This window comes from Bubalus kerabau, chromosome 2 (genome assembly GCF_029407905.1).
Source record: "Bubalus kerabau isolate K-KA32 ecotype Philippines breed swamp buffalo chromosome 2, PCC_UOA_SB_1v2, whole genome shotgun sequence".
In the NCBI taxonomy this organism is placed as follows: domain Eukaryota; kingdom Metazoa; phylum Chordata; class Mammalia; order Artiodactyla; family Bovidae; genus Bubalus; species Bubalus kerabau.
In genome coordinates, this window is record NC_073625.1 from 5840140 (window position 1) to 5861724 (window position 21585).

Genomic DNA, 21585 nt, shown 5'->3' on the forward strand with positions numbered 1-21585 from the left:
GGGGTGTTAAAGTCTCCTACTATTATTGTGTTACTGTCAGTTTCTCCTTTTTTGTCTGTTAGTGTTTGTCTGATGTATTAAAGTGTTTCTCTGTTGGGTGCATATTTACAATTGTTATGTCTTCCTCTTGGATTGATCCCTTGATCATTATGTAGTGTCCTTCCTTATCTCTCGTAATCTTCTTTATTTTAATGTCTGTTTTTTCTGATATGAGGATTGCTACTCCAGCTTTCTTTTGCTTCCCATTTGCATGGAATATATTTTTGCATCCTCTCACTTTCAGTCTATATGTGTCTTTAGGTCTGAAGTGGGTTTCTTGTAGACGGCATATATATGGGTCTTGTTTTTGTATCTATTCAGTCAGTCTGTGTCTTTTGGTTGGAGCATTTAATCCATTTACATTTAAAGTAATTATTGATATATATGTTCCTATTGCCATTTTCTTAATTGTTTGGGGTTGCTTTTGTAGATCTTTTTCTTCTCTGTATTTCTTGAGTATGTAAGTCCCTTTAACATTTATTGTAAAGCTGGTTTGATGGTACTGAATTCTCTAAACTTTTGCTTGTCTGAAAAGCTTTTTATTTTTCCATCAATTTTGAATGAGATCCTTGCCAGGTACAGTAATCTTGGTTGTAGATTTTTTCCTTTTAGTACTTTAACTATATCCTGTCATCCCCTTCTGGCCTGCAGAGTTTCTGCTGAAAGATCAGTTGTTAAGCATATGGGGTTTCCCTAGTATGTTACTTGTTGCTTCTCCCTTGCTGCTTTTAATATTCTTTTTTTTTTGTTTAGTCTTTGTTAGTTTGATTAGTGTGTGTCTTGGCATGTTTCTCCTTGGGTTTTATCCTGTATGGGACTCTTTGTGCCTCTTGCAATTGACTGACTATTTCCTTTTCTATGTTGGGGAAATTTTCAACTATAATCTCTTCAAAAATTTTCTTGTACCCTTTCTCTTTCTCTTCTTCTTCTGGGACCCTTATAATTGGAATGTTAGTGCATTTGATATTGCCCCAGAGGTCTCTGAAACAATCCTCAGCTCTTTTCATTCTTTTTACTTTATTCTGCTCTTCAGAAGTTATTTCCACCATTTTATCTTCCAGCTCACTGATGCATTCTTCTGCTTCAGCTATTCTGCTATTGATTCCTTCTAGAGTATTTTTGATTTCAGTAGCTGTGTTATTTGTCTCTGCATGCTTATTGTTTAATTCTTCTAGGTCTTTGTTAATTGATTCTTGCATTTTCTCCATTTTGTTTTCAAGGTTTTGATCATCTTTACTATTTTTATTCTGAGTTCTTTTTCAGGTAGTTTGCCTATTTCCTCTTCATTTGTTTGGATTTCTGTGTTTCTAGTTTGTTCCTTCATTTGTGTAGCATTTCTCTGCCTTTTCATTATTTATTTATTTTTTTAATGTATTGTGTTTGAGATCTCCTTTTCCCAGGCTTCAAGGCTGAATTCTTTCTTCCTTTTGGTTTCTGCCCTCCTAAGGTTGGTCCAGTGGTTTGTGTAAGCTATAGAGTGAGATTTGTGCTGAGTTTTTGTTTGTTTTTCCTCTGATGGGCAAGGCTGAGTGAAGGGTAATCCTGTCAGCTGATGGTTGGGCTTGTATTTTTGTTTTGTTTGTTGTTGAGCTGAGGCGTCCTGCACAGGGTGCTACTCATGGTTCAGTGGTGCTGGGTCTCATATTCCAGTGGCTTCCTCGTGTGAGTTCTCACTATCTGACACTCCCTATGGTTAGTTCTCTGGTGGCCTAGGGTCTTGGAGTCAGTGCTCCCACTCCAAAGGCCTAGGGCTTGATCTCCTCCACTTGGTGCTGGGACGGTGCTGGCCGGGCTCAGTGGCCTATGTGATCTTTTATGTGTGACAAAAGACTATTCTTTTTTTCCCCTTCTACTACTTAAAAATATAAGCCCCATTCTCAACTTCTGACCTATATAAAAACAAGTTGAGAGCTGGATTGGGCTGGAGTTTGCCAACCCTGGCTCAGGAGGATGGGGATGGAGTCAGCCAGACCTGCTCATAAACCTTTGCTTGCCACTCACTGTGTGACTTTGGGGAATACGTTTAATCTCCAAGCCTCACTTTCAAAATGGGGACATTTACACTGACATTGTAGAGTAGGGGTGTTGTGAAGATTAAATAAGGTTGGGATTAGGAGATCAAACTATTACATAAAGGATGAATTAACAAGAAGGTTCCATTATATAGCACAGGTAACTATATTCAATATTCTATAGTAAACCATAATACAAAAGAATATGAAAAAGAATATATATATATATATTTGTATAATGGAATCACTTTGCTGTATAGTAGAAATTAACAGAACATTCTAAATCAACTGTATTTCAGTTTTTAAGACAAAATAATGCATGTAAAATTTTTAGTTGACTGCTGGGCATGTAGCTCATGGTCAGTCATTTGTCACCTTTTGTTGTTCTGGGAGTCGTTATTTGATGTTTGCAGTTCAGTCACACAGTTATGGGGAAACTGAGGGGTTTTTCAGCCAATGGGACTTGTACTGGTTTTTCCACCAGTAAGATAAAATGATGTCTGGGTAAAAGAGAGACTTCCTCACACTTTGCAAATTATCCACCATACTTGAATTGAGACTATAAGAATATTGCTAAAGAGTCAGTAATGAAATCATCAGTCAGGTTGTTACCAGTGATCCTCTCTGATGCAGTAGTGGGAATTAGCCACAGGAACACAGAGATGGGAAAGATGGTACGAACAGAAAAATGGAGAACTTGAGCTTTGTTGCAGGATTGTGTGTAAGTGCTGTGATATGGGTGAGATTTAACTTCTTAGTGTGCTTCTTTCTCTTCAAATAAAATGTTGAAATTATGCTATGGGCAAGTATTTAAAAACAGAAATACCTTTATAACAGATTGAGTAAATATCATGTTGTAAAATTAAAAAAGTATAAAAAACATTCTAAGGTCTTCAAAGTAGTTTGGCTACTAATCTTTCATTTTCATCTCAAATGTCACCTTCCATAAGGGGATTTTCTTGATCTAGCAGCAACATGGATACAGCTCGAGATTATCATACTAAGTGAAGTAGGTCAGATAGAGAAAAACAAATGCCATGTGATATCACTTATATGTGGAATCTAAAATATGACACAAATGAGCCTGTCTATGACACAGAATGGAGAAGGCAATGGCAACCCACTCCAGTACTCTTGCCTGGAGACTCTATTAGACAGAGGAGCCTGGCGGGCTACAGTCCATGGGGTTGCAGAGTCAGACACAACTGAGCGACTGACACACACACACACACACACAACACAGAAACAGACTCACAGGGAACAGAGTAGTGCCTACCAAGTGAGAGGTTGTTGGAGAAGGATGTGCTGCTGCTGCTGCTGAGTCGTGTCAGTCGTGTCCGACTTTGTGCGACCCCATAGACGGCAGCCCACCAGGCTCCCCCGTCCCTGGGATTCTCCAGGCAAGAACACTGGAGTGGGCTGCCATTTCCTTCTCCAATGAATGAAAGTGAAAAGTGAAAGTGAAGTTGCTCAGTTGTGTCTGACTCTTAGCGACCCCATGGACTATAGCCTACCAGGCTCCTCTGCCCATGGGATTTTCCAGGCAAGAGTACTGGAGTGGGGTGCCATTGCTTTCTCTGCAGGATGTACTAGGAGGTTAGAATTAGCAGATGCAATCTTTTAAAAATAGGATGGGTAAACCACAAGGTCCTGCTGTATAGCATGTGTGTGTGTGGGAATTTGCTTCAGTTGTGTTCTCCTGGCAGGACTGTAGCCTGCCAGGCTCCTCTGTCCAATTCTCCAGGCAAGAATACTGGAGTGGGTTGACATTTCCTTCTCCGGGGATTTTCCCAATCTAGAGATCAAACCCACATCTCTTATGTCTCCTGCATTGGCAGGTGGGTTCTTTACCAAGGACCACCTGGGAAGCCCCCTGTATAGCACAGAGAACTATATTCAATATCTTATGATAAACCATAATGGGGAATGATATATATATATATATATATATTTATATAAAGAATGTATATGTGTATATATGTGTGTGTGTGTGAGTGTATACCTGTGTCACTTTGCTGTATAGCAGTAATTAACACAACATTGCAAATCAACTGTACTTCAATGACAAAATAGAATGAAGAGGATTTTCTTGATCTAAAATATCTGAAATAGCCATCCAACTCCATCCCTTGATTACTGTGCCTCATTGCTCTATGTTTTTCTCTTCGTAACACTTTTTGCAGTCAGACATCGATTTGTTGACCTGTTGATCATCTATATTTCTCCCACTAAAATGTGAATTCCGCAAGAGCCACCCTCTCTCTGTCTCCTGGGAACTCAGAATGGCATTTTTGACAGAGAGGCTGCCTGTCTGTCTGCCTTTACTAGGAAAGGAGGAAAGTAGAGCATCAGTGTTCTGGGAGGTCAGATTCCTGCTGGGCCAACAGTCTTCTCAGGGCCTGGCTGTATTTTTTTTTTTTTTCCCCTCAACTAACTTTTAAAGTGGAGGAAACATCTGGAAAACTATCCTGGCCACAGAAAATAAAAAATAAAACTCAGGGCAGATGATACTGTCTAGTAACAACATCTGGAGGTGAAAATTCAGCTGGCAACAGGGGTAATTGTCAAAATATTTAGCAACTGCCCAAATTGTTCATGTTATATTGTTTATCTCAACCCCTGACAAATTTATAATTCGGCCTGGCAGATAACTGATTGACTTTCCCCAAGTGCATATGGAGAGTGGAGCCCTTTTTTCCCACCAGCATGAGAGCCAGTCTCACTGCTAGATCCTGTTCCAGGTCCAAAATAGGAAGGTTTCCTGAAAAGTCCTTTTAAGATCAGCCTCTACCTTAGGGAGGAAAATACTCTTAAGATATAGGCTTCAGTGAGCATCTTTAGCAATGAACCTGCTGAAAACCCTAATCTTTTTCTCCAAGGAGATGTATCTTATTATCTTTAAAATCATCTTCAAATGTCCTGTTAAAGAGGAAATGAGGGAGAGTGGTGAGGAACGTGAAGCGTTTCCCCTTGCAAGGCTGTACCTTGCTGACTAGTGTATTTAGTTGTTGAATTACTGGAAGGAAGGTGGTTCCAGATTCAATTCTTAACATAGATCAGCTCACAGGTATAAAGGGCTTCCCCCGTGTCTCAGTGGGTAAAGAATCTGCCTGCAATGCAGGAGATGTGAGTTCTATCCTTGGGCCAGGAAGACTCTCTGGAGGAGGGCATGGCAACCCACCTCAGTATTCTTGCCTAGAGAATCCCATGGACAGAGGAGCCCTGGGGGGCTACATAGGGTTGATAAAGAGTCGGATGTGACTGAGCATGCGTAGGTATACATAAGTCTCAGTTGCTGCCCAACAAAACACACACATTTCTGGGTTGTGGACATTTCTCTGGTGTCTATAAGCTGATTACTGGTTTTTGCTCAGATAAAATGGGCTTACATTTTATCTGCTGTTCCTTGCAAATAATAAATATCTTCTGAAGTCCCAAAGGTACTCCTGTCCCATAAGGGAGTGATATTGGGTAAAGAGGAAGTTATAAGGGAAGTTGATTTTTTGAGGCTGATTAACAAGAACTGGTTCAGACTATATTTTACTGTATGACCAAGGGCAAGCAAGAGCACAGTTTGAAAATGGAGCTATTAGACTATCTCTTGGAAAAGTCTTAATTTACAGAATTCTCCAGCTCCCAAAGCCTAGGAAATGATACTTTCCTCTCAGACTGGTTTCAGCTGAGTAAGTGGCACTTTAGGAACCGAAGTCCAGGGTCAGGCTGCCTGGGCCTAAAGCAATCCCATTTCCTAATGGCTGTAGCGATGGTCTCTTTTTCAAAAGTCTCCTCTTTTTGTACTAAGAAGTGTTACTTAAAAAGACTGTGGTGTTAGTGTTATACAGTTTCCTGTGGGAATTTTCTTCACGGTGGTCTCTGAAGCTGGATATCTGTGTTTGTTCCACTGCTTTGCTTTTGGTGTTGCTTTTCCCCTACCTGTCTGATGTGGCTGGTAGAAAGCGGGAACCCTGAGAAGCCAGCAAGTTTGTAAAACCACATTATCCAAAGAGTCTCAAACCAAAGGTTGGTCTCATGGCTCCACAGTCTACCGACCCTGTCTGTTTTGTGCAAACACTCTAAAGATACAGTTTACCCTAGAAAAATATGAAGTCAAAAGTGTGCTTTCCAATCAATATTTGTTGTATTTTTTTTAAAAACCCTTAATTTAATTTTCCCTTTTACAATATTCTCAGTCATTAAAAATGGCATTTTGTTTTGTTTTGATGTAAATAATGATGAAAGGATGCTTTGAAAATATCAAAAGCTCCTACATGTCCATCGCCTGATGAATAAATAAAGAAGCTGTTGTGTGTGTGTGTGTGTATATATATATATATATATATATATATATATATACACAATGGAATGTTATGCACCATAATAAAGAATGAATCTGAGTCAGATCTAGTGAGACAGATGAACCTGGAGACTGTTATACAGAGTGAAGTGAGTCAGAAACAGAAAGACAAATATCGTATAGTAACACATACACATGAGATCTAGAAAAATGATACTGATGAGCCTGTTTTCAGGGAAGCAGTAGAGATGCAGACGTAGAAACTAGACTTGCAGATGCAGCAGGGGAAGGAGAGGGCGGGAGGGACTGACAGAGCAGCGTGGAAGCGTGCACACTGCCATATGTGGAACGGAGAGCCAGTGGGGAGTTGCTGTATGATGCAGGGAACTCAGCCTGGTACTTTGTGACAACCGAGAGGGGAGGGATAGGGTTGGAGGTGGGAGGGAGGTTCAAGAGGGAGGGGACAAACGTATACCTATGGCTGATTCATGTTGATGTATGGCAGAAGTCAACACAGCATTGCAAAGCACTTGTCCTCCAGTTAATTGTTTTTTTTTTTTTAATGAGAAAAGAAAAGAAAATGCCCAGAGCTCACTGAAGTTTGATAATGCTCAAAGGAAAGTGAAGGACTCGAGCTGAAGGCATTTAGGTTGGAAGATTGCCGTCTGTGAGCTGGGGACCAGTGGAGTCTGCAGCTCCCAGCTTGAGGGACATGGGACACGAAGCCTTCATCATGGTGGATGAGGGACCCCAATTTGCCTTTTCTGTGGCATGAAAACTCCTAGCTGGGTGATTTATTCATAAACTAATCAGACATTTAGAACACCCTTAGACAATGGTAGAGATAAGCATGAAACTTACATACAGGGAAACTCCTCAGCCCAGGCTCTGGAGAACCCTTGGAAATCAACTTCTACTTCCATGTTTGAAAGTTAGAAGTCATAAGAATCAGAAAATCAGACTGCGAAACTCACAACTCAATAATTGTGAACTATAGAACAATGAAGGAGACATTCCAAAGAAAGAATAACTATTATAAAAAACATAAAAAAAAATTTGGGAAAGAATGAATAGACTATTTTAGAGATGCTAAATATACATCCCTGAAATAGCTTTCATGTACAGTTTACATAGAAGAGTATACAGAACTGAAACTAGATTCAGAAGATGTATCTTGGAAAACACTCAGAAGACACACAGCGAGAAGGGAAATAAAAGCCAAAGGAGGGCCTAGAGATGTGAAGGTAACATGAGACATTCCAGCAGGAGAATCACACAGGACAGAACAGAAAGGATGCTAGAGAGGCCAGACTTGAAGGCCTTGGGACAGAACTTCCCAGACTTGAGGAAGATTCAGTTACTATTGAGATTAAAGAACCTAAATAAAAATGATAAGACTTACTGTATAGCACAGGGAACTTTACTTAAAACTCTGTAATAACCTATATGGGAAAAGAATCTGAAAAAGAATGGATACATATGTATGTATAACTGAATCACTTTGCTGTACAGCAGAAATTAAGACATTGTAAATCTACTATACCTAGTAGAAGTAAAAACTTAAAAAGAAAGTAGCATGAGAATTCTTGCATAGGCAAAACAGACAAGCAAAAATTCACACCCACAGGTATATCATAATGAAAAAGGAAAACTTCAAAGACAAAGATTGAAAAAGAAACTCTCACTAAGCCAGATAACCTATGAAATCTTAGTAAACATATTGAGAACAAAGCACTCATCATCAGAAATGTAGCTGTAAGACTGTAAAATAACTTCTGAGTTATGAAGGAGAATAACATGTGTCTAGAATTCTATGATAAGCTAAACTGTCATTCAAACTATAAAGATTGGCAAGATTGAAATTTACATACCTATAAATTTGATTCCTGAAGCAAAGCAAAATAAGACAAGCAAAATGACAAAAACTAATAATGGAGGTATTTTCCTAAGAAGGAAATTAAACCCCGAAGAAGGTATATGATGCAAATAGCAATGGTGAATAGCAAGTTGATAAACATGTTGGTTCAGTTCAGTTCAGTCGCTCAGTTGTGTCTGACTCCTTGCGACCCCATGGACTGCAGCATGCCAGGCCTCCCTGTCCATCACCAACTCCCGGAGTTTACTCATACTCATGCCATTGAGTCGGTGATGCCATCCAACCATCTCATCCTCTGTTGTCCCCTTCTTCTCCCGCCTTCAATCTTTCCCAGCCTCAGGGTCTTTTCAAATGAGTCAGCTCTTCTCATCAGGTGGCCAAAGTATTGGAGTTTCAGCTTCAGCATCAGTCCTTCCAATGAATATTCAGGACTGATTTCCTTTAGGATTGACTGATTCAGTCTCCTTGCAGTCCAAGGGACTCTCAAGAGTCTTCTTCAACACCACAGTTCTGAAGCATCAATTCTTGGGCACTCAGCTAAATATTAGCTATACAAATAATTGGGCTTCCCTGGTGGCTCAGCCCTATTACTGATTTTGAGACTTTTCCTTCTTAGCACTGAGCCTGGAACAGAATTCAGACTCAGTGTGAGTACATCAGTAGAGGATGCATTGCTCGACTCGGGTGCCTGCCAGAGTCCGCAGAAGCAAGAGAGTTGCAGAACCTGGGAGATCTCAGCCCTGCTGTAAGGGGACATTTTTGTACTCAGGTTAGGCTCTCACCCTATTTTGGCAACATTCCTTCCCTAGTAGCGTGAACCCCTTCCATATTTCCTCCAAAGGAAAGCTAACCGTGTGAACCAGCCCCTAAAGACTCTTATCGATATGTTTTACATTACAACGCCATTTCCACAAGGTGAGGATCCTATCACAGTGACAGCTGGAAAATGAATCTACCTGGAGCACTTTAACTTCACTGGGTGATTGCCTTGTGGTTCAGGTGATGTCCTTTTTCTTTCCTTGTTTTGCCTCTTTTCTGCCACCAGGTCTAGCTCACTTTAATAATATTTTCTTTCAAATTTAGTCATTTAAATTCACTTCTTTTATTTATTTTTATTTAAAAAAATTTTTATTGGAGTATGGTTGCTTTACAGTGCTGTTTCTGCTGTACTGCAAAATGAATCAGTTATCTGTATGCATATATCCCATCTTAGATTTCCCTCCTATTTAGGTCACCATTTATTTTAGCTAGACTTATACCCTTTTTCACATTCTCTTTCTGATCTACATCTCACTCTTCTCTTAAATTTTTGCTTTATAAAAAGGATCCAATTTGTGATTTTTTTTCCCCATCTGTTTTTCTTGTTTCATTTTTCCTTTGTATTACTTTGCCACTTTAATACACAACTATCACAGGAACAGCTATGTCCTCTATTATTAAAACTTCCCACACTAAACCATGTAAACCTATACCCTCTAATCCTTTCTTTCCAAGGTAATCTTCTCTTAGCCGGGCCCAGGTGCTGGATTCAGAAATAACCTTGTCCCACTGCCAGACAGAGCTGTGACCTATTTCCTCTTCCCATTGTTCCAAGGGTTGCCATGTTACCGTGTCCTTTGTGATTCATTGGCTGCTCTAATTATAAATCCATGCGATTCCTGTAATAGCCACCAAGTCTCAGGGTAGATTTCCATATGCCACATCCCGCATATCTCTTCTTTCAGGGACCACTTCTCTTCTCTTCTCTCCAACCTGGGAACGTGGACATGGGGAAGCACCCATCCCAGGAGGGCTTGTTCTCTATACCCCTGCCTTGGCTGAAAGAATTGCATGTGCAGTTTTACAATGTGTCCTTTCTAGGGTGGTCCAAGACCTGTCATTCAAAATTCTTACTCTAATTTCCAGCCGAAGGACTTTCTTTCTCTCTCTTTATTTTGGCCATGCTGTGCGACTTGTGGGATCTTAGTTCTCCTACCAACCAGGGATTGCACCCACATCTCCTACCATGGATGCACAGAGTTGTAACCACCTGACCACCAGGAAAGACCCCCTTTTCTCTCTCTATTGTAAGCCACATTACAACACATTCCTGATGATTGGACCCTTTGCCACTTCACTATATTTCTTTTCTTTTTCATTGAATTATAGTTGACTTACAATATTGTGTTAATTTCTGCTGTACAGCAGTGACTGAGCCACACACAAACATACATTCTTTTTTATATTCTTTTCCATTATGATGCCACTACCCTATATTTCCTTTTGATCCCAGACAACTCAATACATAACATATATGAACAGGACCCTACAGCCCTGTGGACAAGAGTCCTCATGGGGCTCCCACAGCTTTGCAGATCATGCACCCAAAGTACATAGGAGCCTGGGCTACCATGGTTCTCTTCTAGAAAACATGACCAGAACCAAACACACTACTCATTAGCTCTGAGAGCCTTTTTACACTGCATGTCACCACCATGGGCAGAGGCAGAAGCAAAGTCCCGCCAATACCAGAGAAGAAGTAAAGAGATTTTAAAAAATATTAATGTTACATGGCATCTTGAATGCATTTCCTGTATAGATGAGGTGAAATTCCCCTTCAACCTCCATTCCCAGTGCCGCAGTAACTCCCCAACTTTAACTGTGGTCATCTTCTTTTTCTTTTGTTGTATATTTCCAGATCTCTGTCTATGCATTTTCATACTTCAGCATATGACCTGTAAATAATAAATACACCACCGTGCATTTAGGTGTTTTTCCTTTAACCTAATAACACGCTTAGTTTGCTAGGGCTGCTGTAACAAAATACTGCAGACTGGGTGCCTTAAACAACAGATTTATTTCCTCAAAGTTTTGGAGGATTGACGTCTGAGATCAAGGACTGTTTTCTCCTGAGGCCTCTCTCCTTGGCCCTTCTTCTTCCTGGTCCTCACATGGCCCCTCTCTGTGTGCGTGCATCCCTGGTGTCTGTGCCCTCATCTCCCTTGCTTGTAAAGACACCAGTCAGCATGGATTTGGGTCCATCCTGACAGCCTCCTTTCAACTTAATCACACCTTTAAAGGCTCTATTCCAAACACTCATCTTCTGAGGTATTAGGGGTAAGGTCTTGGTTTTTAAAAAAGTTATTTTGGTTTTCAATTTAATTTTTATTTTATATTTACAGTTGATTTACAATGTTGTGTTAGTATCAGGTGTACAGCATAGTGATTACATTATACGTATACACGTTTCCATTCTTTTTCAGATTCTTTTCCATACAGCTTATTACAGGATGTTGGGTAGAGTTCTCTGTGCTAAACAGTGGATTCTTTCAGGTTATTTCTTTGATAAATAGTATGCTAAGAGTCGGACACGACTGAGCAACTTCACTTTCACTTCTTACTTTCATGCATTGAAGAAGGAAATGGCAACCCACTCCAGTGTTCTTGCCTGGAGAATCCCAGGGACAGGGGAGCCTGGTGGGCTGCCATCTCTGGGGTCACACAGAGTTGGACACGACTGAAGTGACTTAGCAGCAGCAGCAGCAGCAGTATGCATTTATTAATCCCAGACTGCTAATTTATCCCTCCCCCCACCTTTCCTCTTTGGTAACCATATGTTTGTTTGGAAGTCCATGAATCTGTTTCTATTTTGTAAAGAAGTTCATTTGTATCATTTTTTAGATTCCACATATGTGATATCATATTTCTCTTTCTGATTTACTTCACTTAGTATGCTAATCTCTAGTTGCATCTACTTTGCTGCAAATGACAAATTCTGTCCTTTTTCTGGCTGAGTAATATTACATTGTATAGATGTACCACATCTTCTTTGTCCATTCATCTGTTTATGGACACTGAGGTTTCTTCCATGTCCTGGATTGTAAATAGTGCTACAGTTAATAAAGGGGTACATGTATCTTTTTGAATTCTAATTTTCTATGGATATATGCCCAGGAGTGGGATTGCTGGATCATATGGTAATTCTATTTTTAGTTTACTGGGGGTTAAGGTTTTTTTATATGAATTTAGGTGAGTGGTGATGGTACAGTTGAACTCATAGTGCAAACCGCTGCTGATCTTTCCATGTTATAACATAAAGATTATGTTAGTTATAATTATATTCAAGTGATAAGAACTACCAAATAACTGGTTTAAAAATATAAGAATTTTTTCTCTCACCCACTTACAAATTAGAGAGAGAGTCAACGTAGGGCTGGTCTTGTGTTCCCTGGTGTCAGAAGTGCAGCCCGTTTCTAGCCTGTTGCCTCGTGGTGTGTCACTTCTTCTCAAAACCAACTATGATCCAAGACAGCTCAAAATGCATTCACTTTGCCTGAATTCAGAGTCAGCTGGAAAGAGTTGCCTTAAGAACAATCCTTGCAGTTAAGGACATAGCTCATTCTTGTGTACCATTGGCTAGAAGCTAGATACATTGTCTAGCCAACTGCACATAGCTCTGGGAAACTTATCTTTCAGGTGTGATGATCACATTCCCAGCTAAATCTAGGAATTCTGTTATTCATAAAGAAAGTGCTGAGTCATGTCTGACCCTATGGACTGTAGACCTCCAGGCACCTCTGTCCATGGGGATTCTACAGGCAAGAATACTGGAGTGGTTACCAGGCCCTCTTCCAGGGGATCTTTCCAACTCAGGGATCAAACCCTCATCTCCCGCATTGCAGGCAGATTTTTTAACCAACTGAGATGAAATATACCGATTTTTTGACTACTGAGTGGTTTGGCTATTTTGATAACTTCTTTGGAAGAAAGCAGATGGAGCACAGGAGAGGTGGATGAATCCTAGTGTTTGTTGTGATTTCTAGAAATCACTGGCATTCTACATTTTTTTTTTCTTTCTTACGGGTGTTCTTCATTATGTGGGATCTTAGCTCCCCAGTCAGGGATCGAACCTGAGTCCCCTGCAGTGGGAGTGTGGAGTCTTAACCATTGGACCACCAAGGAAGTCCCTTGCTGGCCACTTTTGTCTGTCTGTGGTTTCAAGCATCTCCTAATGTCCTTGCAAGTTCACCTCCATCCTTTCCCTCACCTTGCTCTCTACCAGATGAGGTGTTCTGTATAGATTGTACTCACAAGCTCCTTTGCCTTCTAGCTTTCAATTTGGTTCACCCCAGAGGAAGCCCTGATACAATCAGAGGAAGGTGGAGAGTGAGGTCAGAGATTTTTGACCCTTGGATTCCTCCCTGCGAAGTGGCCTCAGGCTGGCTGTGTCCCATGAGTAAAGTCCACTGCACTTTGCTTTTTTTCCTTTTCCAATCTGGACATCTTTTATTTCTTTTTCCTTCCTGATTGCATTGGCTGAAATCTCTAGTACAGTGCTTTTGTTATTTCAGCTTTTTTTTTGCTGTTGTTGAAGAGCAGTTGACTTACAGTGTTGTCGCTACACTTTTTAAGGCTTCCTTTTCTATTTGGCTTTTTCTCTTTGCCCCTTTTCTCCTTTAGACTGATGAGTGGTACCTGTTCTTCCAGTGTTACCAGCTATAAGTTATTACACAACCTCTTGATGTCTCCTTATGCTTCAACACATATCTGTATGTATGGTGGTGGTGGTTTAGTCACTAAGTCGTGTCTTACTCTTTTGACCCCATGGACTGTAGCCTACCAGGATCCTCTGTCCTTAGGATTTCCCAGGCAAGAATACTGAAGTGGGTTGCCATTTCCTTCTCCAGGGGATCTTCCCAACCCAGGAAGCCCCAACCTGGGGCTCCTGCATTGCAGGCAGATTCTTTACCAAATGAGCTACAAGGGACGCCCCATCTGTATGTATAAATACACATACAAATTTTCCAGTTTGAGTGGGTCAAGTAATTCCTGTGATTAATAATAAAACCTGATTAATAATAATAACACTGAGGTCTGAGGGTGTGGTTCTCTAGTATTCCAGTAGCAACCTTACTTTGTTCCATGTGAGATTTCCACCCTGTTCTAGTCCTTGTCATTCTTTTTGATCAACTTGCTTTACTTCTGGAGATCAGTTTGTTCATCTGTAAAATAAGAAAACATCTAGATCAGTGGTTCTCAAACTTGAATGCTCACCAAAATCACCTGGAGGGCTGTTGATTGATGAACCACACCCCAAAGTTTTAAATTCAGTGGGTCTGAGATAGGGCCAAGAATGTACATTTATAACAAACTCCCAGGGGATGCACTGCCACGGCTGGTGCCAGGACCTCACTCTGTGGGGCCCTGGTCTAGAAGATGACTTCTAAGACCTCATCCACTTCAGTGTTCAGTGACCTAAGTCAGCCGATGTGGCATAACTATGCTTTCTGTTCTCATAGAACAAAAATGATGATGTTGAAATGATTCTACTGTTGTCTTTTGGAAGAATACATCCAGTAATAGTTACCACAGATGCTGTGCTATAGCCATCTGGATAAGATGGCCATCATGTTGAATTATTTGGCAAATAATAAAAACTGAGTCAAAGCATACACACTTGAAGAAAAAAAATCATCAACGCCAAGTCTGCATTTACAGCACACATTCAGGGGTTTCCCATGTGTGTCATTCCTTAGTAGATTTCAGTGTCCAAATGTTTTCCTTTGTCTCTCATTTTCAGAGACATTTGGCTTGCCTCTGAAATTTTACATTTGGTCAAAAGCACATGGCAATTGGTGAATATGTCTTTGCCATCTGCTACAGCCCTAGTTTGCAGACTGAGGTATGTACCCAATTTTTCTTCTTTGCTCAGCAATTCCTATCATTAGCTCCTAGCCTGTGTTAGGTAGTCAATAAATGTTAAAGAATAAAACATATATAATACCTTTCAAATAATCTTTTTAGGCCAGTTGGATAAACTGTCACAGTTCTGACAGTCAGAGAGGCAATCTTTTATTTTGTTTTAATATACTGATGTCACAAGCTGTCATGCACATGGAGTTATATTGTGCAATTTTTCAATAATAATGTGATTCTCAGTAAGCTGTGTGTTTCATATCCACTGGGGTGTTTGCAGGCTGTTCAATCCTTGGACATTACATCAAAGCACTGCCAATCTGAGCTCATTAATGTGAGTTTCCTATTGACAATGTGTTCAATGCCAGCCTCTTAGATTTCCACCAGTTTCTAACTGGCCGGCCAGTTATTTATATGTTGGTTCATTAAAGGAAAAATAAGAAGACAAATATGTAGAGGAGGGATGGAAGCAGGCAAACAACAAATTGTCTTTTGATTTCCAGTTTCTAAAATCTTCAGTCTTGGAGACAAAATAACCAGACTTGTGTTTTATTAAACCAGACTAAATCCTACACGAGAGGGTTTAATAACCCAAACTCAAAATCTCTCTGAGTTTGTGCTGGACAGCACTCTGACAGGATCTGGTCTGGAAGAGCCATCATCCTAGGGGCACAGGATAACAATCTGAGGTCTCTATCCTTACTCCTTGCCTCCCTTGCTCTTTCCTTCTGAGGTAGGATTGTAAAAAATTCCACTTTCCCAAGACTAATTCTAGATTTGGTCACAAGAATAACATTTTAACTTGCTTAGAAAAAAAAGGGGTATATTACAACCTCTTATTCATTAATCTGGGAGATATACAGCGTATGTCTACTTTGTATCAGGCGCTGTAAAAACACGTATGTTGGCAATTCCCTGGTGGTCCAGTGGTTAGGACTCAATGCTTTCACTGCTGAGGGGCCAGGTTCAATTCCCAATGAGGGGAACTAAGATCCTTCAAGCCATGCAGCATGCTCCCCTCTACCCCCCAAAACACATAGAATCCCTACTGTCATAGAGTTAATGATATCCCATGCCATCACCGAAAGGCAGGGTTGAGGCTGGGCCTCTGGAATCGGGAGTCTAATCTCATCCTGCCTTTCTTTGTTCTGGCTCCACTCTCATCACCGTACTCCTGAAAACAGCACCCAAGCCTCTCATCTCATGCCTTCACCCTTAGAGAAGGTCTCCCCTTTCCCTTCATTCTTAGTGTGAGATGGTCTCTGATTGGCCAGGCTGGGGTCACGTGACTAAGCCACATGCATTTCCTGACCTATCAGCTGTGGCCAGTTGATATCCATAGTTGGCTGTCTTCACATTTACGCAGGGATTAGAAAAGGAACAGTTCTTCCAAAGAAAGGAGGTGCTATTTCTTAAAGAAGGGTAGTGCTCGCTGGTGAAATTAGTAGCAGTCCATATGACATTCTCTTATGATACTTGTGTAATCCTTTTTTATTCAAGTTAGTCTGAACATGATTTATATTACCAGAAATATTCCCAAGACCCTGAAGACAGAGATTGCTTCATTCATGTGTGTTTTCCTCAAATCAGGTAGCATGAAACCTTCTCCACATAACAGATGTTTTGTAGATTTTTGATGTTAGTAAATGGCCTTGAGTTGTTAAAATATCTCTGCCATCTTGGGATACATTAGGAATTATAATGGAAGCTAATATTTATTGAGCATTTATGTTGTGTCAGGTGGTATGCTAAGTATATACTTTTGTCACTATTCTATCATTTAATCTGTACAACAAGATACAATCTGTATCTATATGCTGTAGATACATTTAAAAATTATTTCCACATTGTGGTGTTGAAACTAAGGCTTGGAAAAGTTAAGTACATTTTAAAAGTTGCACAAAGTTATAGTCCTCTGTGTTAGTATATCTAGAGATGCCTCATTAAAAAAAATCAGTTACATAGCATTCTTTAGGTGTTTTATTATATATTTTGCCATTCCCATGGATGGACATGGACTGTTTCCAATTTGGATCTGGGACTGTGATCTGAAATCAAGAATCATAACTCTGTGTACATCAGCCATGCCCGACTCTTTGCAACCTAGCTTTCCAGGCTCCTCTGTCCATGGGATTCTCCAGGCAGGAATACTGGAGTGGGTTGCCATGCCTCTTTTCCAGGGAGTCCTCCTGACCTAGGGGTCACATCTGTGTCACATGTCTCCTGCATTGGCGGGCAGGCTGTTCATCACCAGCACCACCTCTGCTCCAAATCAATCTGCTGTCACTTTCTGATTCTCTTTGGGAAAGTTGTAGTTTCATTTCTTGTATTCTAACAGGTGCATACATGCCATTCTTTATTCCTTGCCATTTTAGCACAGTGATTAAAAAGCTTAAGACATTTTTCTTGTCTGTTTGTACTCAGGAAGAAACATTTGAGGAGTGCCCAATGAGACATATGAAAAGATACTCATTGAAGAGTTTTTATAAAAGCAGATAACTATAAAAAACCTAAGGGTCTACCAATGGAGAACAGCAAAATACATTGTAAAATCCATAAGAAATACTATGTGTTGGTGAAAAAGACTGAAGCAGGTCTGTTTCTATGAGCATGGAAAGTTCCATGTGCCATGACTAATGAGAAATATTCAGAAAGGTCTGTATAATGAGATTCTACTTATGAAACACAAATACCACAGAATACATGTGTGTAATATACACGCTCTGGAGACAAGGGATTGGAGAACCCAGGCAAGCAAGCAGGAATTGGCAGGAGCCTGGTTTGAGTCAAAGAGAACTTTAGGGGTTTATATAATGATCCAGTCCATTCTGAAGGCGATCGGCCCTGGGATTTCTTTGGAAGGAATGATGCTAAAGCTGAAACTCCAGTACTTTGGCCACCTCATGTGAAGAGCTGACTCATTGGAAAAGACTCTGATGCTGGGAGGGATTGGGGGCAGGAGGAGAAGAGGACGACAGAGGATGAGATGGCTGGATGGCATCACTGACTTGATGGACGTGAGTCTGAGTGAACTCCGGGAGTTGGTGAGGGACAGGGAGGCCTGGAGTGCTGCGATTCATGGGGTCGCAAAGAGTCAGACACGACTGAGTGACTGATCTGATCTGATCTGATAATGATCTAATTTTCTAGCAAAGAAAATTTGCAACTGTTCCTGTTACTTTTTAAAAATAATGCAGGATTTCACAAGCTTTGTCAGAGTTTTGTTAATGAGCATGTTTACCAGGGAGACCTTTGTTGTCGTTCAGTTGCCAAGTCGTGTCCAACTCATTGACACTCCGTGGACTGCAGCACACCAGGCTTCCCTGTCCTTCACTATCTCCTGGAGTATGCTCAAACTCATGTCCATTGAGTCGGTGATGCCACCCAACCATCTTATCTTCTGTCATCCTCTTCTTCTGCCTTTAATCAAGGTCTTTTCCAGTGAGTCTGCTCTTCGCATCAGGTGGCCAAAGTATTAGAGCTTCAGCTTCAGCATCAGTCCTTTCAGTGAATATTCAGGACTGATTTCCTTTAGGATGTACTGATTGGATCTCCTTGCAGTCCAAGGGACTCTCAAGAGTCTTCTCCAACACCACATTTTGAAAGCATCAGTTCTTCGGTGCTCAGCCTTCTTTATGATCCAGCTGTCATATCTACACATGACTACTGGAAAAACCATGGGTCTGTATGAGCAAGAATTAGTTAAGACAGGTATTGGTTGAATCAGAGTTTCCCTTCTGAATCAGGTTGCCACTTGGAAAACTACACCAATCTCACATTCTTAGGTTAAAACAGCTGATCAAAGGTAATGAAAGAAAAGGCAGTTTTCCTCTGTTGAACAATATAGATCTGTCATTCATAAACATATGGCTCTCTTGGAGTTTCTGTAACCCAGTGGAATGGATGAGTGTCATTGTGAAAGTGAAAGTGTTAGTCACTCAGTTGTGTTTGACTCTGCTGTAGCCCACCAGGCTCCTCTGTCCATGGGATCCTCCAGGCAACAATACTGGAGTGGATAGCCATTCCCTCTCCAGGGGATCTTCCCAAGCCAGGGATCAACCTCTGGGCTCTCCTGCATTGCAGGCATATTCTTTACCGCCTGGGCCACCAGGGAAGCATGAGTGTCATTAGGAAACATGTAATGTTCAGTTGTGACATTTTCTCCAGCCAGAGTCATAGTTTTAACCCCTGTGGACAGATTCACATTCTAAAGAGCTTTTTTTTTTTTTTCAATAAAAGCTGAAATTTAGTTTAGGAATGTTTCCTTTTAATTATCAGTTTAATTTATTGGTTATCCACTGGCTTCTCTCCTTGCCTAGGATCTGTAGTTTTCTCTAGTACATCTGGGAATTTTAATCTAATTTTTTCATCTGCTCCAATTTGTATTTCCCAAAGCTTATGTCTCTAATTGATTTTTGCACCTCTGTGATTTTTGCACTCGGTTTTCTTAGTGTGCCCGTTAAAGATATTGGCAAAGTTGCCTCATGAAGAATTGAATAAAAACAGACACATTAACTGAGTGTGGCTTTTTTCTCAATTCAACGCAATTGACTAGCAGGCCTGCTTGGCATTTTAAAACCACCTGATGATGCAAAGACCCTTTGAAGTGAACTGAAATCATTAAACTAAATTTAAAAATCTCTTGGCAATTTCCACAACAGTTTCTTAACTGTCCTGTGCAGTTCCAATCCATCACCCCGACCTCAACTCTAGCTACAATTTTCTAGGCAAGATCAACCCTGAAATTACCTGTTTGAGGAGGAGGATGCTGAGGTGGGAAGGAGCTGCCTGCAGCTGCCACCTCCAGCTGTGACTGCTTGCAGAGGCCTCACATTTCCTGTTCACAGCTCCATCCTTCGCCTCATGTTGGCTCCGCCGTGTGAAAATCGAAGCAGGCCAACACTGCAGGACTCTAATAAGCTTCTCAGTTTTGCAAGCAGTGTGGCTTTTCTTACCGTGGAACAAGATAGCAGAACGAAGCTAAACAACAAACACATTTCCATCAACGAAAGCTGTAAAACTGTGGTGTAAACGGCAGCTGCGGCAGCCTTAATTTAGCCGCTTGAGAAACAGCTCCTGTTTCTTTATCAGGAGACAAATTTATTTCACTTTATTCAATTTCTCTAACTTGCTAAAAAGGCTGTTGGGTTTCTGGGAGGGAAAGTATTTTAATGGCCTGTGATGTAAGATTGACTTTATCTGGGTGCTGTTGTGGAGAAGTGGCTTCTACCATGGAGACCATAACCTGAGGAGGTGAACGTAAAGGTTCTTCACAGAAAGAACTTGACCCCTTTTTCCTTCTTAGGACTTAACATGGCTAATGGGCTTTAGGCAGAAGAATGAACAAAATGAACACAGCTCAAAATATGTTTCATAAGAATGTCTATCCTTGGAGAGTTTTCCTCCCAAAGAACACACTCATAACTGTTACTTTATAAAAGAGGTGGATTCGGTGATCACTGAATTAACTGAACTTTAAAGAGATGCTGCAATGTTTATTGAATAAAAAGAGATGTGAAAATATATAAATGGAGCCAGATGTGGGGTGGATTCTGTGCGTTCATGAAAAGAATGTATAAAATAAAAATTAAAAATATATAGGTAAGAATGTCACCATTTTGAAGAACAACAAACTTGCATTAAGCAACCGCAGCCAGAACTTCCATGAAAGGATAGAACTTTACTTAAGAGACAAAAGTGATGAAGAGCACTGGCTAAAGGTCATCTTCTTTGGGAGGTTTTTCTCCACTTCTCTACGTCACCTGGAATTGACGTCTGCCTGGAATGCGGGAGACCCATTTTGATCCCTGGGTAGGGAAGATCCCCTGGAGAAGGCAATGGCACCCCACTCCAGTACTCTTGCCTGGAGAATCCCATGGAGGGAGGAGCCTGGTAGACTACAGTCCATGGGGTCGCAAAGAGTCAGACACGACTGAGCGACTTCACTTTCACTTTCACCTTTGGTATTTCCTTAACATCTGTGTTAGGCCATTATAACAAATGTCACAGGCTGTGTGGCTTAAGCAACAGATTATTTATTCTATTCTCACAATTCTGAGGGTCAGAGTCCAAGATCAGACACCACTGATTTGGTTCTTGGTGAAGGATCTACCCTTCTCCTTGCTCATTCAGCTCCAGATTTCAAAGCTGTCCTGATTATTCCTTAAATACATCAAATGGGATATGCCCCAGGGCCTTTGCACTTGCTTCCCCCCCTCCCTGGTCTGGGTGCTATGCTTTAGGGCCTTTGCACTTACTGTCCCCCTTGTCTGGGTGCTCTTTGCCTGAGCACTGCCTTCTCGTTCACTTTTTCAAAGCAGATAAGCACTGGTTTTGAACTGACATTCATTTCTAGAAACCGAAATTATCATTGTAAGCTAAGTGGGGCTCATAATGGTCACATGATAAATAGAATTTTACATCAGCTTTGAATTACAGAGGGCCCAGCTAGGCTTTGGACCTGCTGCTGCTGCTGCTGCGTTGCTTCAGTCGTGTCCGACTCTGTGCGACCCCATAGACGGAAGCCCACCAGGCTCCCCCGTCCCTGGGATTCTCCAGGCAAGAACACTGGAGTGGGTTACCATTTCCTTCTCCAATGCCTGAAAGTGAAACGTGAAAGGGAAGTCGCTCAGTCGTGTCTGACTCTTTGCAACCCCATGGACTGCAGCCTACCAGGCTCCTCCGTCCAT

At 41.0% G+C, this 21585-nt stretch overlaps 2 long non-coding RNA genes across 2 annotated transcripts in view; one reads left to right on the forward strand and one right to left on the reverse strand.

The window, feature by feature from the left end:
* Positions 1-21585, forward strand: part of LOC129644591 (uncharacterized) — a 29361-nt gene that overhangs the window by 6366 nt on the left and 1410 nt on the right. The gene's annotated exons all lie outside the window — the stretch shown is intronic.
* LOC129644590 (uncharacterized) lies at positions 9417-20443 on the reverse strand. The gene is made up of 3 exons (XR_008710856.1): positions 19646-20443; positions 14115-14202; positions 9417-10935 (listed from the first exon to the last, which is right to left on the reverse strand). It is a non-coding gene; the product is annotated as an uncharacterized LOC129644590 (long non-coding RNA).